The 21,464-nt window shown below is 34.2% G+C and overlaps 1 protein-coding gene across 1 annotated transcript in view; it reads left to right on the top strand.

Annotated features, from left to right (window-relative positions):
• The window catches only part of CDH12 (cadherin 12), a 1,151,516-nt gene that overhangs the window by 77,679 nt on the left and 1,052,373 nt on the right, over positions 1–21,464 (top strand). The window lies entirely within an intron of this gene.

Below are 21,464 nucleotides of genomic sequence, written 5' to 3'. Positions count from 1 at the left end.
GTCTCATGACCTCGTTCCTTCTTACTGCAGTGTGTATATACCACATTTTGTTTATCCACTGATCTGTTGAAAGACATTTGGATTGTTTCCATCTCTTGGCAGTTGTGAGCAATGCCGCTATGAACATGGTGTGCAAATATCTGCTCATGTCACTGCTTTAAGATCTTTTGGGTATATACTGAGAAGTGCAATTGCTGGATTGAAGGGTAAATCAATATCTAGTTTTCTAAGGAACTACCAGACTGTCCTGCAGAGTGGCTATACCATTATACAGTCCCACCAGCAATGCATAAGAGTTCCAACTTCTTCACACCTTTCCAGCATTTGTAGTTTCCTGTTTCTTTAATGGCAGCCATTCTAATTGGTGTGAGATGATATCTCATTATGGTCTTAATTTGCATCTCCCTAATATAGCTAGTGAAGATGAACATTTTTTCATGTGTTTTTAAGCCATTTGTATTTCCTCTTCAGAGAAAAGTCTTTTCATATCTTTTGCCTATTTTATAATTGGGTTGATTGTACTATTGTCATTGAGTTCTAGGATTTTTCTGTATATGCAAGATATCAGCCTTTTATCTGATACATGGTTTCCAAATATATATATATATATTTTTCCCATTGAATTAGCTGCCTCTTCACGTTTTTGGCAAATTCCTTTGAGGTACAGAAGCTTTTAGTTTTGATGAGTTCCCATTTATCTATTTTTTTCTTTCATTGCTTGTGTTTTGGGTGTAAGGTCTAAGAATTGACCACCTAATGTAAGGTCTTCAAGATGTTTCTCTACATTATCTTCTAGGAATTTTATGATACTGTCTCTTATATTGAGGTCTTTGATCCACTTTGAGTTAATTTTTGCATAGGGTGTGAGGTAAGGATCATCTTTCGTTCTTTTGGATATAAATATCCAGTTCTCCCAGCCCCGTTTCTTGAAAAGACTGCTATGTCCCACTTCAGTGGGTTTGGGGGCCTTATCATAGATCAACCATAGATCTCAATTTGATTCCATTGATCAATATGTCTATCTTTGTGCCAATACCATGCTGTTTAGACTACTGTGGCTTTATAAGCTTCAAAGTCAGAAAGTATAAGTCCTCCCACTTAGTTTTTCTTTTTTAGAATATTTTTATCAATTCCTGGCATCTTTCCCTTCCAAATAAATTTTATAACTAGCTTTTTCATATACTTAAATTTTGTATGTAGTAGGCATTGCTCAATAACTTTTTAGTGTTTCACTAGTGCTAATTTAGCAGTATCAGTTTCTAGCGCTGTGCATATTTTGAATGGACTTCCTTTAATAATGATGAACCCTTTAGTAATGGTGAACCTGAAGTGTAAGACTCAGTGATTAGGTGAGAAAAGATAGGCTCCATTGAGTAGCATATTTTGAATCTTGTCCATTGTTCTTAATCATGTGAGTGAAGAAAAAAGTGGCTTTTCTTTCATTCAATTTTTATTGTCATGCATTTTGTAATATGATGTATTCATTAATGTTACTTTCTTTTATTTGATTTAAGAAAAAAGATAAGCAGAATTATTTTAGTGTTTCTCAGACATGCACAGTCCTTCCAGGACTCAGTGCATTCAGTTGTCATGTCTCCTAAAATCCTTTAATCTGTAGCAATTCCTCAAACTTTCTCTTTCATGGTCTTGATATTTGTGAAAAGAACAGGCACATTGTTGGTTGAATATCTCTCAATCCAAGATTGTGAGATCCTTCTTCATGAGTAGATTTGTTAGGTACTTTTGGCAGGAATACCATGAAAGTGATGATGTGCCCTTCATGGGGCATAATGTCAGGAGGCATATGGTATCAATTGGGCCAATAAATAGTGATGCTCACTCTTATTATTCACTAAAGTGATGTTTGATCAACTTCTCCACCATAAAGTTTTTTTTTTTTGATATTTGTAATGAATAATCAACTCTTGGGAAGATTATTTGAGATTATTTAATGTCATATTCTTCATTATACTTTTACCTTCTAATTTCCATATCCATTTTGATAATTCATTCTATATTTATTAGTTAGAACTGTATTGTAGAGAAAAACTTTCCACCTATTTATTTATTCATTTGTTTGTTTCTTTGTATGTTTTTTTATTCAACCATTCATCTGATTTGTATTTGTATCAACACGTTGGTCCAGGAGGAATTATATGTCCAGAGTTACAACTGAATATGACCAATGACTAGATAAGTAATATATCAATGAAAAAATTATTCTTTTTATATAATGGTGCAGTGATTTTGCATGAGAAATCACCTTAAATATTTATGAGTAATATCTGCAATTTACTATTAAATATTTCATCAAAATTGCATGGGGGATTGAAGAGAAAGAGTGCAAATGATAAAGTGGGGCAAAATGTTAACAGTTAAACAATTTGTATCAAGTGTATATGTGATTTTTGTGTTATTATTTCAAACTTTCAGTAAGATCAAATTATTTCAAAATAAACTACAAAATAAGTGTGAGCATTTTTAAATTTTCCCTGGGTATCTATTGTATACCTCTTACTATCTCTGCATTTTACAAAATATAAAAATGGATTATGGGGAGGAGCTACGATAGTGGCATAGAGAGAAGTGGAAGACCATTAGTCCCCCCTGGAACAATTCATAAATGACCAAAAAACTAGTAAATAACCTGGAATAACTGTGGGGAGACAAAGATGACTGTCCACTCATCATCCACCAACCTGAACTGGGAGGAATGCCTGAGACCACAGCATAAAATCTGTAGGTAAAAACTGCAGACCCATGTCGAGAGCCAAGAGCCAAGAGCCCCTCCCTCATGGAAACCTTGCAGTGCTAGAGAGCAGAACTCTCCAAACAAGCTAGTGGACCTCAGCCCAGCTCCAACTAGGGTTTTAATGTAAACTGCTCAATGCAGACAGTGAATCCCCAACAAGCAGACAGAGGCTTTTGGTGACAACTGACCTTGGGAGAGTCAGGGGACATATCTGCCTCAGGACAGGGAGCCCAGAGGATCGGGTGCTATCTCTGGCTGACGGGTGAATCTGGGAGCTTCAAAGAGAAACAAAGAACTTATTGATATTCAGATGACCTCTCTGGAGGGGGCATAGCTTCCCAAGAGGAAAGGGAGGGGCTCAGCTCTACTGCCTGCCTTACTGGAACCAGACCCCAAAGCCTGGGGAAGGAGAGCCACAGGCCACAGCCCCTTACACCAGCCAGTGACAGACTGACAGGTGCACTTGCCAGGCAGAAAAGCACAGGGTGTGTCAATCCTCTAAGAAAAACCATCAGGGAAACCAGATATTGAATATTTCCTCCTTCTGTGACCTGAGCCTGTTCTCATCTGGGAAAACCTGATTGGGGTGGCCTAGGAGGTCAGATGCATAGACAACAGAAAACTACAACCTACACTAAGAAAAACAAAGTTATGGTCCAGTCAAAAGAACAAATGTACACTTCAACTGAGATATAGGAATTTAATCAACTAATGCCAAATCAATTCAAAAAGTTTAGAGAAGATTTGGCAAAAGAGATAAAGGCTATAAAGAAAACACTGGACATACATAAGGTAGAAATCGAAAGTTCAGAAACACAACTAGCAGAATCTATGGAAATGAAAGGCATAACACAAGAAATGAAAGACACAGTGAAAACATACAATAGCAGATCTCAAGAGGCAGAAGAAAACACTCAGGAACTGGAGAATAAAACACCTGAAAGCCTACATGCAAAGGAGCAGATGGAGAAAAGAATGAAAAAATATGAGCATATGAGCAATGTCTCTGGGAACTTAAGGATGAAACAAAGTACAAGAATATATGTATCATTGTTGTCCCAGAAGGAGAAGAGAAGGGAAAAGGGGCAGAAGCATTAATAGAGGAAATAATCAGTGAAAATTTCCCATCTCTTATGAAAGACATAAAATTACAGATCCAAGAAGCACAGTGTACTCCAAACAGAATAGATCTGAATAGGCCTATGCCAAGACACTTAATAATCAGATTATCTAACATCAAAGACAAAGAGAGAATCCTGAAAGCAGCAAGAGAAAAGCAATCCATCACATACAAAGGAAGCTTAATAAGACTATGTGCAGATCTCTCAGCAGAAACCATGGAGGCAAGAAGGAAGTGGTGTGATCTATTTAACATAGTGAAAGAGAAAAACAGCCAAACAAGAATCCTATATCCAGCAAAGCTGTCCTTCAAATATGAGGGAGAGCTCAAAATATTTTCTGACAAACAATGAGAGACTTTGTGAACAAGACACCTGCCCTAAAAGGAATACTAAAGGGAACACTACAGAGTGATGGGGAAGACAGGAGTGCATGTTTGGAACACAGTTTTGGAAGATGGTAGCACAGCAATGTAAGTACACTGAACAAAGATAACTATGAATATGGTTAAGAGAGGAAGGTTGGGAGCATGTGAGACACCAGAAGAAAGGAGGAAAGACAAAGACTGGGACTGTGTAACTCAGTGAAATCTAGAGTGTTCAACAATTGTGACAAAATGTACAAATACGTTCTTTTACAAAGGAGAACAAGCAAATGTCAACCTTGCAAGGTGTTGAAAATGGGGAAGCATTGGGAGAGGGATGCAATCAATGTAAACTAGAGACTGTAACTAACAAAATCATTGTATTATGCTTCCTTTAATGTAACAAAGGCGATATACCAAGGTAAATGCAGATAAGAGGGGGGGTTAGGGGCGGCGTGTTAGACACTTGACATTGATGGTGTTGTCTGACTCTTTACTATACTTTGATTTAAGGTTATCTTTCCTTTTGCTGCTTCCTAGCTGTCATTTTTTTTTTCCTCTTTCTTTTGCCTCTCTACCTTCTTTGACTCTCCCTCCTGCCTTGTGGAAGAAATGTAGATGCCCTTATATAGACAGCGGTGAAGGTGGTGAACACATAAATATGCAACCATACAGAGAACCATTGATTGTTTACTTAGGATGGAATGTATGACATGTGAACAAAGCCATCTAAAAAAAAAAATGGGTTGATGAAGAAACCTCGAGGGCAATATACTGAGTGAAATAAGCCAGACACATAAGGACAAATATCGCAGGGTCTCACTGATAGGAACTAATTATAATAAGTAAACTCATAGACATGACATATAAGGTACCAAGATATAGGATGATGCTAAAGAATGGGGAGTGGTTGCTTAGTATGAGCAGAATGTTCAACTAGGATGAACTTAAATGTTTGGAAATGAACAGAGGTGTCGGTAGCAAGATGTGAGAATAACTAACAGTGCTGAATGGTGCATGAATGAGGTGGAAAGGGGAAGCTCAGGGTCATATATGTCACCAGAAGGAAAGTTGGAGGTCAAACGATGGGAATGTTTAAAATTGAATCCTGTGGTGGGCAATGTCCATGATTAACTGTACAAATATTAGAAATCTCTTCCATGAACCAGAACAAATATATGACAACACAATTAGAAGTTAATGAGAGGCATATAGGGAAAAAATATATACCTATTGCAAACCATATACTACAGTTAGTAGTATTTCAACATTCTTTCATAAACAGTAACAAATGTACTATACCAATACTATGAGTCAACAATTGAGGGGGGTTGGTTAGGGATATGGGAGGATTCGAGTTTCCTTTTCCTTTTTTTTTTTTTTTTTTTTTCCTTTTTTCATCTTTCACTTTGTTTCTTGTCTGGAGTAAGAAAAGTTTCTAAAAATTGAACAAAAATTAAGTGTGGTGATGGATGCACAGCTGTATGAGGGTACCAGGGGCAACTGATTGTACACTTTGAATCTTTGGATAATTGTATGGTATGTGAACAATCTCAATAAAAATTAAAAAAAAAAATGGATTACAAAATTCTGTAAGTCACAGAACAAAGGATCCCAAGAATCTCAGGTGGAATATTTTAGACTTATTCTATGCATAGATAAATTGGTTGAATTTCTATTTTTTATTATAGTTCACTCTCAAACACTGCTCTTTGCTGCTCTTTTATATCATATTTTGTAAGTAGAGTATATGCAATACATTTGGTAAATAAATGCAACTAAATGTCAAAAATGAAGTGATTCACCAAGTTATCCAAAGAGAAATAAAAAATTCTGTAAAATTGAAAACTTTCTAGTCAGATTAGTATTTTCCTGGCATGATGGGAGAAAGGACACAAAGGCCCATCTAGTAAACTCGGTAATCTTGCTTCTATAGATTAGAAACAAAAATTCACTATTTTGAAAAAGATAATTTGTTACTGGAATAAATATTCAAAGATTCAGATAGTTAGAATAGTTTGTGAACCTCATGTTCAAAGACCATTAGATCATTTTTCATGTGTTCATAGTTCACATTCAAATATTTTCTTTAGCTTTTTTTGATTACTATTTAACTATTTAAATACTTTCATTTATGTTTACAATGAAATTATCAGTATATGATAAACATTTTCTTTCATGTTATTTCACAAATTAAATGATAATCCAAAAGAGAAATATGCAAAAGTGAATTGTGCTTGCTTTTATATTTCGAGATTGAGAGATTCTAATCAATTGTGTTATTTGAACCAAGAAAAGAAATATATATCAAATAAATAATTTGCTTCCCCACTGTCTTATATAAAATATAAAGCTGATTTCATCATTTTATAAAGACAAGTAAGGTTTAGAGAAGCAGTTCTCAGGCTTTATTTTTTTATGGACAAATCTAAGTTATAAGGGTATGCCACTATTTAACGTATTTCTAAAGACTTTCTTATATTATTGGGTCCTAGCAAATGAAATGTGAACAGGTTGTCAAGTGTCAACTCCTCAAAAGAATACCAGAAAAAAAAAAAAAAAGTAAAGCTACGTTTATTAGACCGATTGATGTAAGGGAGAACATCAACCTGACAGATGTCTTCTTAGTACCTTAGATGTATAGGTGTAGACATAGGTATTTTTAGATTTTAGTGTTTGAGGATATTTACATGAAGGGAACTGATTGAAATTGAGAAAAGTTCACAGCTTGATAGTTTAGAATTGGTGTAGAGATTAGGTATGGATCTGGAAGCAAGATACGATAAGTAAATTATTTTTAAAAAGCAAATTCTTTGCCCAGGTAAGTTAGCTATTGTCCTGATAAAAGACTTGTTTGCCCAGATGAGCAAACACTGTGTCCAGATAAATTTGTTTCCCGGAATTTCCTGAAATAAACAGTAAAAATATTAGTTTATAATTTTATCATCCAAAAAAAGAATGTCCTGGAGTAAACAATTAAATCATACTGGTACAGGTAATCTCATTTCTCAGTCCTGATCATTAACCTCTGTGAATTTAAGTGTTCTAATCTCAATTCTCAAGGTTAGAAATGATTCTCTTGCTACAAAAGGTGGTGACATAACTTTCTGCTCCACTCAAAAAAAATGTATTGGACTGCAAATCATTGAATGACAACTTTATTAACAAAAATCAATATTTCACTTGTATCATTTTAATGAATAGTGCCATTCTATAAAATTATTCAAAACAAAACTCAAATCAAAATAACATTATATTCTTTAAGAACTATTATCTAAGAAGAAAACCTGAATGCCAAGTGATATTGATGATAAAATTGAATTTCCCCTTTTTTAACAAGAAAAAGATGTATTGGTAAGAGTATATCTATTCAATTGTTATTATTCCTTTCACATAAGAACTGTGCACTTAAAAATGCATATATATATATATATATAGTTAAATACATATACATTTGGAAAATATGTTAGACATAAGTTGTGTTTGGAGTAAGGTATAATTGATCTTAATTCCAAGTTTAACCACTGATTAGCTATTTGACCTGAAACAGTTTACTTCTGTGGACATACCAGTTTTTTTCTCTCTGGAAAATTAACACAGTGAAGTCCAGAGCCTTTAAGATTTATTAAAGATTTAAGATTTATTTTTAGCCTTGGCATTTCATAAGTTTATGTGTGTATGTGTGAAAAAGGTATAAACTCTGAAATTCTGTGGAAGATTAAGGCATTGTTATTGTGACATGGGAACATGGTAATTTAGGCACAAATTTTCCTTTTTTTATTTTAATAACTTTATGAAAAAAATTTATCTTTTGTGATTTAATGTATATTCTCTTTAGAATGAACTACAAATGCAACAAGAGAGTTAATTTGCAGACATTTTTAAATGACCAATTAAGATACCAATTGAAATAACAGAAGAGTTGCTTTCAGAGATAAGCAAATTCTTAGTGTACGTAAATTGGTTTACAGGACTTCCCTGAATCAAACAGTAAAATATATATCAGTTTTTTCCCCTATCTAAGTAGGTTTAAGTAGTAAAGCCTCACATCCCTAGTAGCTTCATAGATTCAGCATACAAATTACAGCATGTATGTTCATATGTATATGATAGATCACTATAACTAGTCTAATGTTTAGTTGGGAACAAGAATGAACCCTGAAAAATGTAGTTTCCTTGTGTAGTCAAAATTTTAGGATATTGCAGAACAGTGGGTATTTTTAAATGTATTCTAAGTTTAATTCAATTTGGCAAACACTTATACAACACTTAATATTATAGATATTAATTTATTTATCTACAATAAATTTATCTACAATAAATTGCAATGTAATTACGGTCTTAAGTGGTATGCCCTGGGAAATATGTCCCTCATAAAACTATGTAGTGGGAACCCTTCTCCAGGCAATTTCAGTTCTTAACTGAAATAAATGAGCTGATTGAAAGAGATTTATATTAAAATTTTAAAGAAATATAATATGAAAAAATTAAACATGAGATGTTATGAGAATAACACCCAGGATATAAATCAAGAAGTGGAATATTTCTTCAGTCTTCCTGAAGTCAATTTGATGCCCAGATTCCTTTGTCCCCTAGGTATTTTTGAGCTTGAAACCAACAGAAATCATTATCGATATGTGAAAACAGGTAACATCTTTCAAGTGCCACTCATAAAAAAATAAAATGAACTATTAAATGGAAGCATGGCAAAAAGACAGCTATGCCTATGGGACAGCAAAATGCTTTGGACTCTGTTTGTGAAATAACGATAGTAAAACACACAGGCAAAGCAACTGGTATTTGTGTTAATAATGAAAAGATTTTTAAAATTTTAATTTACCATGTAGAACGAAATTATGGTCAATCATAATAAAAACATATTAAACACTTTCTGTTTGTGTAAAGTGTCTGGATATTTGTGTTTGTACATATAGAGGTTTATACCAAAATTATATGCCTGAACATATTAAATTTCAGTTACTGAAATGCAAGAGAGATTCCACAGTGTTTAGAAAAGGAGGATATTTTAAAAATATAGCCTTTTCCTACTGTGCCACCAACATAAGAAAATACTAGAAAATTTGATCTATTAATTTATTTTTCAGGTGTCTATTGAGTGCTTGCTGTCTTAGATTCTGTTTTACATATTGAAGGCATTCCAATGAATAAAGCTGAGGAAACACCCGCCATTAATTATTCATGTTTTCTATGTAGGCTCTAGAGTTAACCAACAAACTAGATTCTTATTAGCTATGACCTTTCTATGTAGGTCTAATGCTTGCCACAGTTGTGTCAGCTGTCAATTTCTCAACACCAGAAAAACTGTTGATTAACCAAAGCTAAGTTTATTCCATCGTTGACACAGCCATACTCGTTTCTCAGAAGGGAGAAATCAGGGGCAGATATGTATAGAGTACTGTTAAGCAGCAATGATTTCTTAATAAATCTGAATGATTTTATATCAAATCTTAAATCAAGAAAGTGGTTGGGTTGGACAGAGTTTATGGTATATTAGCTTTAGATTGATGTGCACAGAGAGGAGAAGATATTGAAGTAAGCACTGGTGAGTACATTTTAATTCTGATAAGTAATTTATTTTAGTTGCTTCAAAGTCTTCAAGGAGCAAGTATTTTCTAGGGTAAGCAGCTAAGTTATTTTTGCCTAATCCTCATATTTTTAGCACAAACACAGGAAAACATTTTTTCCAGAATTGTTTAGCATAGGGACAGAAATATATATAGTTTCAGTTGTAAAGCATATATGCATAGACTAGAGATTGGAGGAAAAGAAGGTGGCAAGAATAAAATAGGGGTTTCGGAAGCAAGTATCCATTGTTGTGGTGAACTCTTTGTACTCAACCAAAGTATTCTGTCTCAAATTGCAAAGGCTACCTTTACAAAGCCTAACATGAAGTACATTCTCCACTACAAGACAGAAATGCAGGTTTCCAATTCTGATTCTGCTTATGATTAACCCCATGACTTGGTCAAACTTTTGACTTTGCTGGGTCTGAGTTTGCTCACCTTTCATAAGGGGTCCTAGCCAAGGTCTCTTTCAGTCCTAAAACAGTTATTTTCTTCGAAGATAATGAAAATAGAGGGCATATTCTCTAAGGAACTCATAAGTAAAAGATTCCCCAGGGGAGTGAAGAATACCATGGTGATGTAAGTGAAAATATGGGAGAAAATAGAGAATTATGGATTTCTCAATACGCTGTCATAGTCTGAAGCGTGTTCAATATAAGGCTGATTATTTGAGCCATGCTACAATTCTCATCGTAGCTTAGTATACAATTTTGCAGCTCTTGCACTGAATAGGATAAATAAATAAGTAAATAAACAAATGACTGTGCTTCTGTAACTATGAAGATTTAGCTATCAAATGGATGGGCAAATCTTTGCAACTGGGAAAAAAAACCTTTACATATGAAAAAATGATTAATTTTAGTATTGATAAAGCAAAGAAAGCTTATTCTGCTTTCTTTTCTGCTGCAGAAAGTTTCTGCTGCTTACTCTTAAGCTAAGGAAATATAAGTTTCTGGCACAAAAAAAGTTAAAAAATATTGAATACATACAGTGTTCAGTCTTCACTTTTACATTTGGCAACTTTATATCTCTTAATTTTGGAACATTTTTATATGTTTGCTCTATTGATTTTGCTTTTTGTTTTTATTTTTTCAGGGTCAGGGCATGTCCACTGTCCCTGCTATGGATAGGGACTGTTGACAATGTGTAATACAAAAAAGGCATTTATTTAGTAAAATAAATGTTGCACTGCAGTGCATGCCCTTTACCTTCACAACACCATGGCCCTTAGAGGACAGGTAATTCCTACCCCAGGTATCAGCTGCCTGTGCTATCAGTCTCTAGCAGTGGTTCTGCTAATTATCTTGCTGTAGTGTTTGTGGCAGATAACAATCTTTCCTGAAAAACAGACATATTTAAAGAGGCAGAATTAATTAAAATTGATTCGCACACTCTGTCATGTAGAGGTCTGTTGGGAATCTTTCTTTTCAACACCCTTCCTTACTTCATGATGCTGTGCTACATAATACCAGTGGGAATCCCTACCTTAGAAAACTAATCACGGAGCTTAGATGGGATTATCCATAGTGATTGGTGGTGTAATGCATGAAAGGATTTAAAAATTTACTTCATTTGAGGGTTTTCTTGAGGGATCAATTCTTTCTTCCAACATTTATTTGTCAGTACTGAGGGGAGGACAAGGCTGAGGAATCCAAGGTCACTGAAGATTATCAGGAAACTTGCAAATGGTTTACATATTTTGATAATTAATTGTTTAACACTGTGTGCTTTGAAAAGGCATGTGAATTATTGGAAATAAAGATTACGAAAGTATACATATCAATGCATGTTAACCATTTTTCATGACAACATCCAAGTAAGAGAATTTATAGCTGAACACAAGCAAATAGCTCATGAAAATAAAATATCTTGACAATTAAATAAACATTTTACACTATATGTAATTAATCATCACAAATTTCAAAATCCCAAAAGTGAAACAATAATATCTTTGATTAAAACAATAATTACCTAATCCAGGAAACCATGGGTCGTAACTTTCTTCACCGAGGAAATATGTTAGTTGGTGTAAATTCTAACCTGCTATAACAAAGAAACCCAAAAAGTTTAAGTAAGATGGTCTCTTTCACATAAGCATCAAAAAGTTTAAGCAAGTTAAAGAAGGTTGATGTAACGCTTGAAAGGAGACCATCTGGAACTGGTAATGTGGCTATGCCATCTTCAATTTACAGCTTTTATTCCTGAGTCAAGGCCATGCCATCACAGTAGGAAGACAAGTTGCATGGGGGAGGAAAAAAGCAGGTCTCTTCCTTTTAAAAACAGGACCCTGGGATTGTATGCCTCACATTTTTCATGTCCCATTTGCTAATCATTGGCCACGTGCTGCCTCTCAGCTAAATATTACTACTGAGAGAGCACAGAACAGCTATTAGCATCAATAAGAAATGGAAAAGCAAAGGAACAATATAATAAAAAAGTTTAAAGACTTAATAACTGACTGAACTTTCTTTAGATTACCTCAATTTCATACTCTACATAATAAGAATCCTTTTCAGAGTTAGAAATTTGATAATGAAGATAAATCATGATTGGATAAAAAGTAAGCAATGCAAAATATTTGTTCTTTTTACCCATTTATCAGAAGCTAAGAAAATGTTTTGGATTCAAATATATACAAATAATAGGAAGATGTTAGGACAGAAATGGAGATTTAAATTAACCATTACATTTATCTTTTCAAATATCCTTTGTGTCTTAAAATTGACTTAAAGTTGTTATTCTCAGTAACCAAACAAAGGTTGCTAAAGAGAATATTTACCTCCTTAAAAGTAACAAGTCTTGTGTATGATGGCAGTGTCACTAATATCACCTAATAGCCTTTCAGTATTTGCTACCTTCACATGTGTTTATCTTTCGATGCACATGCATGGACCACCCAAAAAATAAGAATACACTGTTATGGATTTTGAGTAGGACACAGCAAAATGAACCAGGCTTGGTTCATTACTTCAAAGCCATTACAAAATCTGCCATTGATCCAGAAGTAATATTTCAGAGGAAATTTATAGTACTATGCTTTCTTAAGGAAGATTTAGTAGAATTGTTCAGGTCAATAATTAAATTTTTAATAAAAACAAATGATGTAATATTAACATAGAGGTATATTGCATTCCTTTTCACAATTCTAACTTAAATATACAAAAATGTAACAAAACAATTTAGAACAAAATAAAATAGAGTTTCTCCCTTGATATTTTTGGCAGATTATTTATGAGTAAATACGTGCCCTGAATAAATAAGAATAAAAAAGTAATTAAAACTTTGGAAATGTAATCTTCCTGAACTCCTACCTCTATATTTGCATAAGGGAAGTTTAAAAATATAAAACATGGGAATGTTCTCTGCTTAACCCAAGAGGGATATGTCAACCGTATTCTAAATTAAAATTTTTGTTTCAAAGTTAAGTGATTTTATTGCCTGAATTAATATATATTGGCTTCAAAATTAAAGTTTATTTCAACTGGTTCTTTATGTGCTACAATTGGAATGAAAAGGATACAATTGTATTAAACATTCTCAAGACAGCATGATTCTGAGAATGGGGAAATTTGCATTTGTATCTCTTTGCAACTTGTAGAGCTGTACTGATGAACAGGTTTGAAATAAGTTCGTGTTGATTACATTTCATTGAAGTGCTGATGTTTGGGGGACTTTTTTATATCCACAAGCAATTGTGACTATCTTAATTAGCCAGGGCTGCTATAATAAATTCCAAAGACTGGTTGGCTTAAACACCAGGAATTTATTGCTTCTCACTTTTGGAGGCCAAAAGTCCACAGTCAAGCTCTCAGTCAGATCATGTTTTCTCTGAAGTCTGCTGCATGGTGCTGGTAGCTTGCTGGGCATCTCTAACTCAATCTCTGCTTCTGTCCATGGCCATCTGTCTCTTTCTGTGTACTACTGACTGTTTCCAAATGTTCTCTCCTTATAAGGACTCCAGTAATCTTGGATTCAGACCCTAACTGTTTCAGTTTAGCATCGCCTTAACTAATCACGTCTTCAAAGGTCCTTCTTGTAAGTGGGTTCACATATACAGGATGGTGGGTTCAGACTTGAACCATGTCTTTGTGGGGGAAATAGTTCAATCCATAATACTGACTTTATTTCTGAAGAAAAGATACTGGATGGCTTCGTCATCAAAGTAACCTCATGAGGAGGCTAGATGGTGAAGAAAGTTGAGGCATTTTTCCGTATAGTATTCCCATGATGCACATGTGGAGTTTTGAGATTCAAAAGCCTGACCAGTAGCTGCACGAATAGATGATTTACATCTATATGAATATATGAACCCAATTTTCAAATTCACATATTATTTCATTTTATCCCACTTTAATTATGTAAAATATAGTTCTTGATTATAATTAATAAATATATGAAACCACTTAAAGGTATAATAGTTTGAGTTTCAGAAGTCTTATATTTCACAGCAGGTATTCAGTATATCAAATAATATTATTGGTCTAGTATAGTTAGATAATTGTGTTGAGCAAAAGGACAATGCATGTGTGATTTTGGTCTTCTGACCAGACAGTATCAAAATGACTGAAATGATTAGGGGGTGTCAGAGGGTGGACTGTGGGGCAAAGATAAGAGAGAGTGTTCAGGGGCAATTGGGAATTACATTTTCTTTCTGCCCCACCCCTACCCCCAACATGCAGCATAATTTTAATTTCTTTTATCAATCACCAAAAAACACATCTAATTTTTTAGTTTAAAATATATTATCATTCTTAAATAAGTGAGCTTCCATTGTAACCAAGAATTTAGGATTCAAGGGCTGATTATGATTACTGAATCAATATATAGATATTCCTTTTCACTTTCTAGTATATTGTAGACAGAGGGAAATACCTGAAACCTGAACTGTAATCCAGCTGCCTTGATCTCTGATAATGGTTTTATAGCCTTCTTTCACTTGTACCCGTTTATCCAGTTTTTTGACTTTAAAGTCTTATGAACACTGAAGGCAGCCCCTATTGTCTATAATGAAGGGTCTTGGGTCAGACCAGAACTAACACCCCTACCACCACCAAGCCAAAAGTTATCTTGATAACCAAAGCTGGATCTAACCAAAATGGGCCCTCCTGACATGCACAGTCAGCTATACCTTATTATAATACTAAAAGTCATCCACATCATCATATTAAGGCTGACATTTTCTTGCATACATGCTTTGACTAAGCATGTCATCAATCTGCACAAGCTCAATAATTAATTCTAATTACATCATCTGTGACAATTGTACTTATAATCCTAAAACCTGTCCATCCTTTGATACTATAAAACAATCACAGTTATTGCAGTTGGGAGAGACAGATTTTGGGCTGACAGGCCATCTTTTCTCCTGCTTCATGCCTAACAGTAAACGCTTTCTCTCTTTGAAACCCCAGTCTTAGGAAATGGTCATCTGAGCGTATTGGGCAAAGAATTCACCATTTTGGTTGGGTAACACCGTGATGTAAACTGTGGATCAAGGACTAAGGGACAATCATCAACATTCCCTAAAATGGGAGGATGTCAGTTTGAAAGGCAAATTGTTCCAGTATAAGGATGAAAGGGTGGGATACAGCAATATCTAATCTTCGTCAAGTTAAGGGAGACCCACCCTCAGCATCCCAGTGCTACCAGCAGATGCACATCCCCGTTAGAGACTCTGGGTATAGATAAGACCTGTCACAATACGCTGTCTTCTGTGGTCACCTCACTTCCAGTACAATTTATTCTTTATTGTTGAATAATCAGGTCTGGAAATTGACAGTAATGGCTTTTATGTGCAAACGAATTGATATTCAAATCCTCAAGTAACTGCCAACACTTCTTCTATTTGGATATTACTTTTTATGGTGGTTTGGAGTTACATACCCCAGAGAAACATGTTCATAAATGTAATCCATTCCTGTGCCTCTGAAGCCATTATGAGTAGGACCTTTTGTTGAGGTTACTTCAGTTAAGGTGTGGCCCACTTCAATCAGGATTGGTCTTAAACCTGTTACTGGAAACCCTTTTAAACAGAATGAAATTCAGGCAGAAAAAAAAGTCGCAAAGGGAGCAGCCAAAAGCTGAACATCAACGGAACCCAGAAGAGAAAACAGAAGCCAGGAGAGGCTGTCATGTGCATTGCTACGTGGCAGAAATCCCAGGGACCAAGGGTCTCTGGCAGCCAGTCCTAGAATGTCAGTCATGGGAAAGAAAGCACTGCCTCGGTGATGCCTTGTTCTGGACTTCTAGCCTCAAAATTCCAATTGTTTAACCACTACATGGTATTTGCTTTAGCCAGGAAGAAACTAAAACACTCTATACTCTATTTAGCAGTAAAATGAAATAGAAATGCATAAATGTATGCATATACAAAATTGTAACAACTTTCCTTTGCAAGCATAAGCTTATTTAGTACAAGAAAATAAAAAATAAAAAATCATTAAGCACATATAAAGCCTTATCTTTTTTGGTTTCTCTTTTAAATAATTTAAGTTCATAGGTAAAAGAGAGTCTGTCCACAATTCATTACCACTATTTAAAATTGCTAAGAATCTTCTATCTAAAAGAATGTCTAATTCAGCTGAAATTTGACTCTGAGATTATTTTTAGACATAAGACTATATTTATAGCAGTAAGCTTATGTAAGGGAAAATACATTCCCTACAATGACTTTCACCTTTGCTAAATAAATATTTGTAGACCAATAATCAATAACCAATTAAAACTATATTGTTTTACATCCATTTTTATCTTCATGACACTGTAAAGGTGGTCATTTTAATTTCTGTCAACAAATTATTATATGTTTAAATTTTCTAGTTTAAAATATATCATTCTTTTATAACATTTATAATTTTTCTAATGACAGAATCAGCACATAACTATGGTTTCAGTATCTTTACAATATAGTAATAATACTGAGGGAAAAAAATAGGAATTTGATTAACAGAATTTTTTTAGATATTTTGTGACAGTATTGTCATGTTTTAAACCATTATTTCCTTTTAAATTGATGAAAAATAATACTTAATTTGATCATTTGTTTTTGTCAGTGTTGAAATATACCTAAAGACTTCGATTTCATTAATCCTTTCCCTAATGTTTATATTACTTTTTTTTTGTTACCATGACAAATTAGAACAGTGGCTTAAACCAACACTAATTATGAATTCTTAGAGTTCTGTAGGTTAGAAGCCTGACATAAGTCCCAGTGAACTAAAATCCAGGTGTTGGCAAGGCTGCATTCCTTCTGGAGGCTCTAGGTGTGAATCGCTTCCTTGACTTTTCCAGTTAACGGGAAGCACCCACATTCCTTGGCTCTTAACCCTCTTCCTCCAACTCCATACCCAGCAATGCTGCATCTCTCTGATCCTACTTATGTCATCACATCTCTTTCCCTGGCTCTCCTCTTCCTTAAAAATGGAATAGCGAGGAAGGAGAGGAGAGTCAAAGAGATATGATTACCTTAGGTGCACCCAGATAGGCCAAAATAGTCTCCCCATTTTGAAGTCTTTGATCACATCTGACAAATCCCTTTCACATGGAGAGTAACATACCCACAGAAATGGGGGATTGAGGCACTGATATCTTTGCAAGATCATTATTCTGTCTCCCTCAATGTTCATTGATTTTCTTGGTTGATACACCTTAGACACTGTAGTAAGATAAAATAAAACATGTTTTCAGGCTAGTGAGATATAATAGCTTGAGTCTAGTCCAAATCAATTTTCATATTCAGATTGTCTTTCTCTTTATGTCATTTTTGGATTATCTCCCATTGTTCCTCCTCCTTGCTCATACTGAAACCACACATAATTTAAAAGTTCAGAATACTTAACACAAAAAAAGTGTGCCGTCATTTCTTTAGAAGGCAGATTTCATTTGAGCCTGTTATTCTCCTCATTATCTTATGACAAAAGTTTGGGGGTTATTTCAATGTAAACATTAGATGTAATAAATAATAAATTTGTCTCCCCAAAGTTAGAGGCATAATAAAAATTGACATGATGATCTTTAAAAATCATATGCATGTATGTATGTAAGTATGACATACTTTAAAAGTATATCAAAATAACAGGAAAGTGCTTTCAATGCAATCTTCAATTCATTAATCTAAATATAATTTGTAAATCTTCATTTTTAAAAATTCAAACATTCATATGACTAAAATCATGTACATTATATTCAATGCCAATGCTATTTTACAAATTGTATTTAATGGAAAAAAGAAAATAATTTGCTTATCATTTATAATTTGTATATTATAATTTTATTTTAATAAAATACATTGTATATAGGAAATATAATTGAACAAACTATTTACTGATCTTTACTTCATGAAAGGGATTCCCTTAAGCACTTTAATCCATCAATACTATGATACAGTATTAGTACCATTATTTTACCAGTGAAACTGAAGTTTAGGAGTAGTTAACCTACCTCCCCACATTAATAACAGATAATTTAAAATTAGATCTATGGTTACAAATTAGATTCTTTTGATAATATTTAAAATATATAAGATACTTTACTTCATACTCTCCTTTGCTTTCAAAATTTTTTCACACTAAACTTGTATTACTGTACTCATAATTTCAAAAGAGTTAACCGATTGGGGAAAAAATGCCATCCAGGTACAAACTTCAAACTGTAGCACAATGAAGATTTACTGACTGAGAACTCCAGATACTATTATAATCTTCATATATTATTTTCATAGAGTTTGACAAGTCCTCTGTGACTTACCTAGTTACACGACAATTAGCCTGATATAAAAACACACTAAAATACATCTCAAGAAACATACCATTTGTTAATAAAACTAGTACATGTAATGGTGGAATGGATAAATATCTATAATGACAAGTGGTGTTAGAAAACTGTACTAGAATAACTGCCATTGTTTCAGATGTATCGAACATTAAATATTTTAATGAAGGTTAGTACCTGTGAAATCAGAGAGGGTAAAACTAAATGATTCTAAGAAATTATAAGGCAAAGGGTATTAGAAAACAATACTAGGATAACTACCTTGGATTCAGATATGTTTATCCTTCCAGAAGTAGGTAATTTGAAACCCTATGTTTCCAGGTACAGATTATACCCTATAACTGAAATAGAAAAAAAAAAAAAATGATTAGAGAGTAAAAGACATCTGTCTTCACAATTCAAAGAAGGGATCCCTGGGTCCTGTTTTTCTCCTCCCATTTTCATTTAATAGAGTGTCTAAAGTAAGTCATTAGGAAGCAATCTTCTAAAATTAAATATAGCTGTAGGTACATAAGTTATTGCCACAAACTCTTAACCAATTTCCTTGACTGCAGCCTTTTCCCCTTCAGGATATTTTTTATATTTAAGGCAGAATTATCTGTATGAATTATATTATGGAATAAAAAAGGATCGACATTTAAAATTTCAATATTCATTCCAAATTCAATCCTGATCAGACTGCTCCATAACTCTCTGGACTTGTTTTGTGGCTTCCTAGCCCACTGTCTCTGATTTCAATGCCCATGAGATCTTTAATCTCTATTTTCCACAGGCTTTTGCTGCTATTGTTTCCTTGCCTGAATCCCACTTCTGCCATCTCCTGCCCTGTCTCTTCATTTATTTTACTTAGTCCTCCTTCAGGTCTCATCTTAGACCTTTCCATCAACTAGATTTGTCTTCTTTCCAAAGAGGATCCTGTTCTTCCCAACATCTACAGCAATCACCACAGTGGGTTGTATTTGCCCATTCAATTTTCTAAATGTTGCTCTGGGGGGTTGAGTCATGTCTCCCACAAAAGGCATGTTCGGGCTAAATCCCCGGTCCTGTGGGTGTGAACCCATTTTTAATAGGACCTTTGAAGACGTTATTTGTTAAGGTATATCCAAACTGAATGAAGGTGGGCTTTAATCCAATGTTACTGAATTCCTTATAAGCAAAGATAATTGGACAGACAGGAGGAAACCGCAGAGGGCAGCCATAAGCTAGAAGTCAACTGAACCTGGAAGAGAAAGGAGAACATGGTGCCATTTGCATTCCAATGTGACATAAAAGGCACTGGCAGTCAGCCCCAGAATGCCACAGTCCTTAGAGAGAAAGCATCGCCTTGCTGGGACCTCAATTTTAGATTTCTCCTAGCCTTAAAAACACAAGCCAATAAATTTCCATTGCTTAAGCCAACCCCTTGTATGGTATTTGTTTTAGCAGCTAGGAAATAATACAGCTGCCCTGGACTGTAGTCTTTGTGAAGGCACATTTCCTATCACAAGCTGCTATAAATATTCCAACAACATGGTCTTGTCCTCTGTTGTCAACTGGTACATAAAGTAATAACTTTTTGATTAATCACCTTTTTAATAACTTTAAACTTGTTGGCTGGTATTTTTTAGTGATTCAAATGGTTCCATCATATGGTGTTCATTGTATTGGTTAGGTAATGGATGATTGCCAGGTTATTTTCTTTACTGAGAAAACTAAGTCATTTTCAGTGCCTTTGACTTCAAATTGTCAATCTGGATGATTACATGTGAATTAGGGATCACAAGCTTGGGGACTGCTTAATAATAGACTTCAAGATTATAAAAAGAACATATGGATGATGGTAAACAGCTGTTGTCCATTTTCATTGAGAGGAAAAATGAGGAAATAGGCATAATAATTACAGCTGAAAGGCTTAAAGTTAGATAATAATTAGGGGTTTTGATTGCTGGAGTCTTTGTTAATAAATTGTCACTGAAGACTTATAAAAACAGAGAAAATAATAATATTTCTCAAATTTAAAATTTGGAGGACAGAAAGAGAATAAAACTAGGGACTTTTCTCCTGCTCAACTACTAAAATATGTGTTCCAAATATTTCTTCCTCCTTCCATGCTTACTGTTTGTTTAAAGTCTACTCCAATGCCATGCAATATCCTTCTAATTGGCATCCTGACTTCTACTTTGTTTCCTCTTCCATTTGTTCAGCACTTCATGTCAAAATATATTTTATTTTTATTTTAAAGCATATTTTAAATCCCATCTCTTATCCCACCTCACCCCCCACTGATAACCTTCAAATAGCATTATTTGCATTTAGAAAAATATCCAAACTCCTCACCAAAGCCTTATGCCATTTAGTTTCAGTCTACTTCACTAAATCATCTACTATCTTTCTTCTCACATTCAGTATATTCAAGCCATTGAACTTTTACTTATTCCTTAAATTTACCAGACCTGTTTATACTTCAGAGATTTACAATTGACATTTATTCTCCACAAATGTGTACCCTAGATCTTCATACACCTGTCTATTCCTCATCAGTCAGACGTCATCCAGAGATTTACAATTGACATTTATTCTCCACAAATGTGTACCCTAGATCTTCATACACCTGTCTATTCCTCATCAGTCAGACGTCATCCCTAATATCACCTATTCAGAGACAGCTTTCTTAGCCCTTACAAGTGAGACTGCTTTTCCTTCTAGGCCTGTTGCCTTCTTTTTTTTATTTTCTCCAAGACAGTTAACACTATATAAATTCCTCATATATTTAAGTGTTTATGTGTTTGTTGTTTTCATTGTCTTCTTCCGGAAAATGTGAGTCCAAAAGAGAAGGCAACTTGTCTATTTTCTTTTAAAACAGTACCTAGAATGAATGAATGTGTGTGGAAAGTCT

The sequence above is a fragment of the Choloepus didactylus genome, chromosome 11 (genome assembly GCF_015220235.1).
Source record: "Choloepus didactylus isolate mChoDid1 chromosome 11, mChoDid1.pri, whole genome shotgun sequence".
NCBI classification, from domain to species: Eukaryota; Metazoa; Chordata; class Mammalia; order Pilosa; family Megalonychidae; genus Choloepus; species Choloepus didactylus.
Note: the sequence above shows the minus strand (reverse complement) of the source record. Positions and strands in the feature narration are given on the sequence as shown.